This window comes from Sinocyclocheilus rhinocerous, unplaced genomic scaffold (assembly GCF_001515625.1).
Source record: "Sinocyclocheilus rhinocerous isolate Xijiao unplaced genomic scaffold, SAMN03320098_v1.1 scaffold1881, whole genome shotgun sequence".
In the NCBI taxonomy this organism is placed as follows: Eukaryota; Metazoa; Chordata; class Actinopteri; order Cypriniformes; family Cyprinidae; genus Sinocyclocheilus; species Sinocyclocheilus rhinocerous.
In genome coordinates, this window is record NW_015635041.1 from 214214 (window position 1) to 224220 (window position 10007).

The window sequence follows — 10007 nt, forward strand, 5'->3', positions numbered from 1 at the left end:
TTTATTTTATGATTATTATTATTATTATTTATAATTTTTTGTATTTTTTAATTTTTTAAGTCTACCAGGGTTGGGATGGGTTGAGGTGGGTTCTAAATTTGCACAGTTGCTTTTTTTTTTATATTACTATTCCCAGAAGAAAATTCAATAAACAGTTGTTAACAAAAAAAAGGTTGAACTTGACCTTCAGCTTTCATGTCCCGATCAAAAAGCTTCCCAAAAAGGGTACTAGTGGTGTTTCTGAAGAGTAGTAAACCTCCATAACTCAGTGCTATTAACAATCCAATCAATTCTCAATGGATAAAATCAATCCATATCTCATTCAATACTCGTTTCGCTCATAAAAACGTCACTCTCCAGAAGAAAAATGGCTTGTGAATGCCATTTAATGTTGGCTTCAAGGTCCCGGCCAAATGGGAAATCCCAGATCACCTCGCTCAGAGAGCATCTTCACTCCGTAATCCTGCACTGGTTTGAGTATTTTACAATGCTAGTTTGCTGGGTTATTTGATTAGCAATCCAGTGTTCTTTCTGTCCTCTCCCAGGAGGTTTTCAAAGAGCAGCACGCAGGATAGCTCACATCCGTCCCATATTCCCTGCGGAAGTCTGTAATGTATATTTTCTCCTGGGGAGACGCATACAGCCTCTTTGCCTTCCCTGCGTGCTCGTGTACGTGATTGATCGCCCGGTCTTGGCAAATATACAGTATATGAGTTTTGTTAGTGCAAGCAGTGTCACGGCACAAGGACAGACAGGGAAACCCAGCGTGCAGTGATATCAAAGCAACATTACCCATAATCACACATGTCCAGAGAGCATCTCTTGGGACGTGCACACACGCTCTAATGTGGACGTGACTGACATGTACTGTAGTCTCACCACAGACCCTCCTCTTCTCTCCCCTCCTGATTTATGCCAATAAATGAAGCATCTCCCTCTCCTGCGCCTCTCTCCCTCTCTCTCTCTCTCTCTCCCTCCCTTTCTCTCCTCCTCTCCTGCGTTCACACTCTATCCCTCCCTGCATCTCAGTCACACTCGTCGGATCTCACAAAAGGAAGGGAAATGCATGCAAACCCAGCGAGGTGGAGAATACGGGGGAAAGTTGCATCCAGCAGTCGTTGAGAGCGAACGCACACCGCAGGGATCCGCCAGAGATGTGAGAGGTCCGAGTGGCCGCCCATCCCCTGTCTGCTCAAGAAAACTCCGGAGCCAGCTGCAATGACCTGGGTGAATGGGAAAGAGCTCTCTGTGAACCTCCACCTGTGCAACTGCCAGCAAGCACTCGAGCTGCCCAAATAGGAGGGCATGATTGGTTGGGCTGAAAGTGGCTGCTGCATGCTTCAGACACAGGTAAGGTGCCATCTAATTCAACAGATTTAACCTCTGAAAGGATCAATGTAATCCTCCGTTGGGGATGTCGGGCTAATGCGAGCTGTCGTTCTTGGTTTTTGTTTGCTTTTCTCTCTCGGGGAAACTGTGCATATTGTTGTCAGATTGGCATGCTTGAGCAAGAACGTGGTTCCAACGAAGTTTGAAAATACAAAAGAGATGCGTGTAATCAAAACTCATGCCTTGGAGATGCTGAGAAAGATCCTCATTAAAATTCAGTGTGTGTGGCAAAGCAGACAGTAAAATTAAAAAGGAACTGTGCCTCAAGCAATCATATCTACTTTATTCTCAAATGAACAGCAATGCCAGCTGTAGTCTTCCTCTTGCATAATCGTAATTAAAACTCACGAACCCATCAATGAACTCTGACTATGCCAACAACATCTGACTAATCAACAACATCATCTGGTGGGTTTGACAAGTGGACATCACCTTTCGCTTGAGCTTACCTTGCATTATAGAACTGGAATATTGGGTTAGCAAGCATTAAATGCACTATTGACTGAGGCTATGCTTAATTTGCAGTGGGCTGGAGATCTGTGAAAGCCCTTGTGGGTGGGGGTGAGGGGTCTCTCAGCTGCAGGTTTAGTGCCAGTGATTGAATCGCACATGTATATATTGTACCTCGGCTCTCAATATCAATGCAGCCAATCTGTGCTAATGAGCTAAATAGCCGCATTCAGTACACAAAATCAGCTGTGTTTACATTTGCATGCCTTTTTCTTGCGTCATTATGATAATGATGCTTGGTTTTTTAAAGATGAATCTCTGGCAATCTTTCAGGAAATCTCTGTTTGTAACTGGATGAATTGCAGTATTTTACGGTAGGGGAAATGTTGATCCCTGGCATAGATTAATGACGTGTTTAGTGAAGAGTGGAAATCTCATTTTGTGATCATTGAGAATGAATAGGAAGGTATGACTATGTGATTTTACTTGTCTCTTTAATTTGCTATAACCATCAAATGTGGGATTTGCTTGGGGACCCAACAGCTTTGAAAACTGCACTATCATGTCCTCTATATTCAGTTACTGATTTTCTCTCAGGCCCGCTGTTCTGCTTCACGTTTACTCACATGTTCAATGCAATTTAATTTGAAAAGATTAAAGCTGTCATATGGTCTCCTGAGGAATATACAGTTATATGATCTTCAGTGTCTCGTTAACGCAATGGTTGGCCTGCATCCCGAGTCAAACACAGCAGCTCATATGCATGCAAATGCATACTCCGAACCAGTGCAATTTTCAGTTACAGCACAACCCGATAAAAGTTTATGACGGAATGAGGAAGCACCACAGTGCATTTCTGAGATTGAACCTGCATAGAAATATTGCATTTAGAGGTGACTTGGACTGTGCAACACTGCTGAGCAGCATACTGTACAATGGCCATGCCATCTGATGGGAGGGGACAAACAGCGGGTTTGTACAAAGGAAAAATAATGGGATCTAATGGTAATGGCATGGCACTTTGATTTAAACCATGGCATTAAATGATTTCCATGTACTATGTTATTCACATAGTACTCTATAACAGTGTTTCCCAACCTTTTTTTAGTCGCGGCACCCTTTGGAAATTTTAACAAACTTGTGGCACCCTACAAAATAAATTTTGTCACAATATTTGAATTTCTAACTTCGATGTGATAATTTGAAAAGTATAGATATTCGGTACAACAGGGAAGAACTGCAGAATATAATGTCATACAGATATTTTTAATATTAAAAATTGTCCATCAATGGTGGCAATCAGAAGGCTAATTTCTGATGAAGAGACCAATTTATATGACAGATTTTAATGTAGGCTTTTATACATATGTAAACATTATTTAAAGGCCATTATAACTAGCTATCTCACAAATTTTTGCTCACTCAGTGTTTTTTTAATTTTACAGTGGGGTAATTTTGGTGCAGTAGCACGAGATAGCTTGATTTCAAACTTTGAATTGAATAAAAAATGACAAGTAAGCAGTCAGTAATAAAATAAGAACAAATAAAGAAATTAATAATGATAGCACAAATAAAAAATAACGACAGGCCTTCGAATTAAATAAATTGCTTTTTAGTTTTTCAGGTAGGTCTAACAGTAGGGTTAAAATATTTTTCTTTTTTTTTTTTTACCAATTATCCAAATAATGTTTAGTCCTAGAAAACTATTATTATCAGAACACGCGAGCATAACATAGCGGTTAGCAGATCAATGAATGAGAGGGCAGCGTTACCAGAGTTGCCCATATACCACACCATGTTACAACACAGTAGGGCTATTGCAGACAGAAACAATACTGTACATAATTATTGGCGACATCAGAAATGAATATTATATAATATATGCTTTTTTTTTACATTTTAGCAATTTAAAAATATAAAAAATTTTTTTTTTACACGCCATCCCTGCTCTCGACAGACGGCACCCCGGTTGGGAAACACTGCTCTATAATACCTCAGACAATACCAAACAACCATGGTACTCCTTTGATAATAGAGTATTTAGTCAAACTTTGTGTCTTTATGGCCTTTATCTTTAAAGATCACTATCCGATTTGATCATTTACACAGGAAATAATGTTTTTGTTTCACCTGCCACTCTATTCTCACATAATTTCACCTCAAGTCAATGTTTACCACTTATTTACAAGTAGTCATGAAGTAATCTCTACCACAGGAATCTCTATCACAAAGCCAGTTTAGGTGGCTAGTCAAGTAAGTTTTGCAGTAGTTTCACCAATTTTCGATCTCTTACCAGTATTCATGCCCATAGAAACTCTGTAGAAACTTTTATTAAAACAATCAGCTGTAACAGTCACATCTTTCATGTCGTCACTCGTCTTCTCCGATGCTTCAGATTATAGCACACTGCATATATAGTGAAGAGTGGTCATAAATCTCATTTCCACTTAATTCAATTCAATTCTATTCTATTTTCACTAGACATAGATTTTCATCTGATGGCTGTATATTAAAAATGTATTATTGTTTTTTGTTTTTGTTCTTTACGTGTAAGTGGTCATTCTCTTTCGGTAACACTTTACAATATGGTTCCATTTGTTAACATAATCTAACAATGAAAAATACTAAAAAAGCATTTATTAACCTTACTTAATGTTGATTAATAATAATGTTCTTAATAAATTCTGTAACAAATGTATTGTTCATTGTTAGTTCATGTAAGTTAATGTATTAAATATAGTTGACAAATGGAACCTTATTGTAAAGTGTTACCCTAAATTATATTAATTTATGTTATATCATTTAATTATAATTAGATTTTTTTTTAATAATTAAAAAAAAACTTTTATATATTTTAAATTAATACAAAGTTTTTGTTTCGTTTGATAGGCCTATATTTTGAACCTAGGTAAATTCACTTACAATGACAGATAATTTATATATTTTATTTCACTATTTTCCTTTCTTCAGCATTCATCTCAAGGATTTATTTATTTATTTATTTATTTATTTATTTATTTATTGATCGATCGATCAATATTAATATTTCTAGCTACAGAATGTGTTGTTTTACTTTTCCCATCGATTTTCTAGTTAAATGTGTTGTTTTACTTTTCCCATCGACCGATCGATTGATTGATTGATTGATTGATTGGACAGCAGTGGTGTTTCCTGTTGCTGTGCAAAATGTGTTTTAATTCTTCATAATGATCTCTTCATTTGCAGCCAAGAAATATTAATTTCTGCCAACAGGGAATGAGACAGGATGTTTGCTGCAAAAGTAATACATCATTCTGGCCGCTCATGAAATAATCACAAACTCAGGATCAAATCCTGAGTTCAGAGAGAAAGTTTAGCTGGAGTGTAGTGGAACCACTTAATCCTGTCTGGATCTGTTTGGTTTGGTTTTCTCAAACGATTTTTACAACTCTGGTCATATCTTTGAAGTGCAGGCCCCAGATCACTTGTCACAGTTTATTTTGCGATAATAACCCACTGACTGTACATTAGCTCTAACACAAGTTACAAGATGATAGGATGACAGTAAGACTTTGTATGTGACTTCAGAAGGGTCCCGCTGGTTTGGCAATCTGGGCACGTTCTGAGACTTTATTGGGTCCTACATGACACAAAGGAGGTCAGAGGCTGGGTTAAAATTAGAAACATGACTCAAGCCTTTCAGCTGTAGGTGCTAAAGGAGTCAAAGGAGAGGATGATAATAAACCAAGGGTGATGTTCTAGACAAACAGGCTTCTGCTGACTGGAAGACATGTACTGTATCTGAACACAGAATTAAATTATCCAGTTTGACATGGATAATTAAACGTTCTGTATTTTAAATGTGTTGTTTTACTTTTCCCATTAAAATGTTTAAATTATTGTAACCACATATCTAATTTAGATTGTATTTAGATTGTAGTGGAGACCAGCTCATTCGAAGTCTGAGTCCAGGCCGAAACCAAAGTAGGTTGAGTCCGAGTCAAGACCGAGACCAGAAGAGGGTCTGAGTGATTCAGACAGTGTAAATATGCTTTCCTTTGGGATGAATGAAGCCTGCTTGTGTATCAGTGAGTACGTTTACATGGACAACAATACTCCGATTAAGTAGAATACTCCGATTAAGTAGAATACTCTGATTAAGAATCTACTATGTAAACAGATATTTTTGATTACCTTAATCCGGCTAAAGTCATAATCGAAGTAAGAGCTTCAACACCCGCCATCATCTGTATGCACGTACAAATAATTAACTGCACTTGAAGCTTTCATAAAATTAAAAATGAAACACCCAAAACTGTACATGGCATCATCACGAAGACGAACTATATGTTTATACGTGAAATTCCAGAGGGGACGTCGGATGGCGTCACATGGGGACGTAATGACGTGTGCCATTAATCGAACTATGTACTATAACATGTAAAACGGAAACATGAAAGGAATATTCTAAAAGCAACCCATGTAAACACCATAATCATAATATTGGTTTATTTAGAATAAGGTAAATAATTTGATTACTGATGTCCATGTAAACGTAGTCAGTGTTACACGAACCTTCGCATTGTGCTCTGTTCCAGAGACACAATAACACAGATCCGACAAGAGACACAGACTATGAAACACTTCCGCAGTGCTGGAGCACTCAAGACTGAAGTCAAGCCGGGTCCACATGCTTCCTAGTCCATGACAAGCTGTGAGAGCTAGTCAGGTCTCAGGTGCAACACTGTGAAGTACACTTTTAAAGGAAACAATTCTGATCAAATATTTTGGCAAAAAGAGCTAGCTTATAATTGGAAAATGTGATCCACCTTAAAAGGTCAAAGCTAATATTTTAGCAGCACTTTAACCAAACCACCACTCTTTTTAGCATAGCAGGTGTATGTCAACAGAACACGACAGCCATATCAATAGATCAGTGTGTCATATAGTGTTGATTGCAGTCTGAAGTTGATGTGAATGCAGCAGACGCAGTGCAGTGACACAAAGGGCTATTACACAAAACATCCACTCCAGTCCATATTTCACCAATTAACCACCAATTAATGCAGACAATTAAAAAATTGCCATAAAAATTGAGATTTGATTTTTCAGGATTTGCAGTGTGCCAATTCATGTTATCACTGCAAATAAGACTTATAAAAGAACCCATACATCATATTGCATGCAAACAAAATAAATACAATAGAGCACTATATATTGTAACGGGGTGGAAGGAACACGCGACAAGGAGAGCTCAAATAAATACCCCGGAGGGTGGATTTATTCACAGAGAAAGTGCCTATCATACATTTCTACCATGATTTATTGAAGACACCCACTAAAATGTCATTCAGTGTAACATCAGTTTATATACCAAAAAAAAAAATCTTGTAATATTTAAAACAAGAATCATTAGATGACATTACATACTCTCTTTAAGTATCACAGTGCATCCCCAAATACTTATGAATTCATTAATTAATTTAAATTTTATACAAATCTTTGCCACTATCCTTCAATCCAATAGATTTTACTCGTTTGTCAACAAAATGTTTTCATTAATTTAGGATATAGTCAAATTTAGTATTATCAGCTTTTCTTTTTATACATTTTACTAAGTACAGGACAGAATAAGTATATTGATTCATTTTTACATAATTATATCTGTTACACTGATGATGGAACATTATTTCACCCATTTGCTGGCATTTAATAATAATAATAATAATAATAATAATAATGATTATTATTATTATTACACTCTAAAAAAAATGCTGGGTTAAATACAACCCAGTGCTGGGTAAAATAGGGACAAACCCAGCGATTGGGTTGTTTTGACCCAGCGGTTGGGTTACTACCCAGAAGGTTGGGTTAAACATTTAACCCAACCACTGGGTCAAAACAACCCAATCGCTGGGTTTGTCCCTATTTTACCCAGCACTGGGTTGTATTTAACCCAGCATTTTTTTTAGAGTGTAATAATAATAATAATGATTATTATTATTATTACACTCTAAAAAAAATGCTGGGTTAAATACAACCCAGTGCTGGGTAAAATAGGGACAAACCCAGCGATTGGGTTGTTTTGACCCAGCGGTTGGGTTACTACCCAGAAGGTTGGGTTAAACATTTAACCCAACCACTGGGTCAAAACAACCCAATCGCTGGGTTTGTCCCTATTTTACCCAGCACTGGGTTGTATTTAACCCAGCATTTTTTTTAGAGTGTAATAATAATAATAATGATTATTATTATTATTACACTCTAAAAAAAATGCTGGGTTAAATACAACCCAGTGCTGGGTAAAATAGGGACAAACCCAGCGATTGGGTTGTTTTGACCCAGCGGTTGGGTTACTACCCAGAAGGTTGGGTTAAACATTTAACCCAACCACTGGGTCAAAACAACCCAATCGCTGGGTTTGTCCCTATTTTACCCAGCACTGGGTTGTATTTAACCCAGCATTTTTTAGAGTGTATTATTATTATTATTTAAAAAGTTTATTTGAAACATTAAAGTAAACACTTTACTTGCATTTTACATGCTTTCTATGTATATAAAATCGCTTTAGGAGAACAATTCTCACTATTAACTACAGTAACTATTAACTATGACTTTTGCCTCAATAAACTCCTAATTTGCCGCTTATTAATAGTTAATAAGGTAGTTGTTAGGTTTAGGTATGGGGTGGATTAAGGCATCGAGTGTATGGTCCTGCAGAATAAGACATTAATATGTGCTTTATAAGCACTAATAAACAGCAAATATGCTAGTAATATGCTTGCTAGATAATAGTGAAAATTGGTCCTTAAAATAAAGTGTTTTCACATTTTTCAATTTAATTTGATGCTGTATTTTCATATTTTGCTGTAGTGTGTCATTAGGAAATATTAGTTTACATTTCCAAACATTCCTTTTGCCATTAATTGTAATAATCCAGTGAGATTTTTGTCTGACAACAGCCAGTGCTGCACACAGAGATCTGATCTTATCATCATTCAGTCTGTCTGGATTGACATGAAGAAACAGAACAAACTGATACGGACTCAATCCATAAGAACTGTGCCAACGTCTCCAAGATGCTTAAAAACAACAAATTAATATTATAATTAATTACATTCACAAACCATATAATTTAATCACATAATAATATAACATTATTTGTTTTCACATTACAATTGTTGCCGGGTAACAAAGAGTAGTCATCATAAGAATTGCCTGCGGTCATGCCTATCCATCAGTACGGGGCACTCTCGTGTGTCTGAGCAGCGCGGTGAGAAGAGCGGAAAAAAAGAGAGTGTTTGTTTCTGGGGAGCCGGTTTATGATTAGTCAAGTCAAGTCAAGTCACCTTTATTTATATAACGCTTTTAACAATACAGATTGTGTCAAAGCAACTGTACAGCATTAATTAGGAAAATAGTGTGATTAGGGGCTTTCCGGGAACACGTGAGTTGAAGTGTGTGGGCTGGAAAACAACACCGTTTGTTGTTTGGTCTGGGGGAAAAAAGGGGAAACCCTCGGTTGGGTGTTGGTCTGATCGCTGAGCAGTTTAGAGCAGTCTACTATCACACGGATTTCGGATTTCTCCGTGGGTGAGAAATATCTGCGTAGCGGAATCGTGCAGGCCACGGAGATCGAGCGTGAGTGATATTTAATGTGAACGTTGAATTTAGGACATGCCATTTATATTGTGAAGTGGAAGGGAAAGTAAACAAAACGTATTTCTCCTTTAATAAAATAATACTAGAGGGGAGAACGAAGGCACGTGAAGGTGCATGTGAGGTGACAGCTGGGTGAATTTCTAATGAGACGGAGTGAGTAATATTTATTTCATTTGTTTTGGGGAAATGTATATGTATACTCAGAGAAAATGGTTCACTAGTTGTATACTGTTTTGATGTCAATGTTAATTTGAATTAATTAATAATCTGTCCTTGGAGAAGAAGATAGTAATAACAATGTTAATAGAGATGTACAGAGTGTAAAATAGATTTACTTGAATTTATTTAGTCTATGGTTGTAAGTGGCTTATGAGAATGTATATTTGATTATACTTCTATGTTTGTTCTTCCTCCAAAAAGCATCATAAGCCACTACCTTTGTTTATCTGGGGGTTAAGTGCTCACACCAAGTTTCTTTGTACTTTGTTTAATTAATTAATTAATTAATTAATTAATTAATTAATTAA

At 36.8% G+C, this 10007-nt stretch overlaps 1 protein-coding gene across 1 annotated transcript in view; it reads left to right on the forward strand.

Annotated features, from left to right (window-relative positions):
• Positions 1 to 10007, forward strand: part of LOC107746311 (FERM and PDZ domain-containing protein 3-like) — a 189520-nt gene that overhangs the window by 2990 nt on the left and 176523 nt on the right. Inside the window, exon 2 of the mRNA XM_016560451.1 lies at positions 1030 to 1350. The gene's annotated coding sequence lies outside the window, so the exon portion shown is untranslated. The remainder of the gene's footprint in view (positions 1 to 1029; positions 1351 to 10007) is intronic.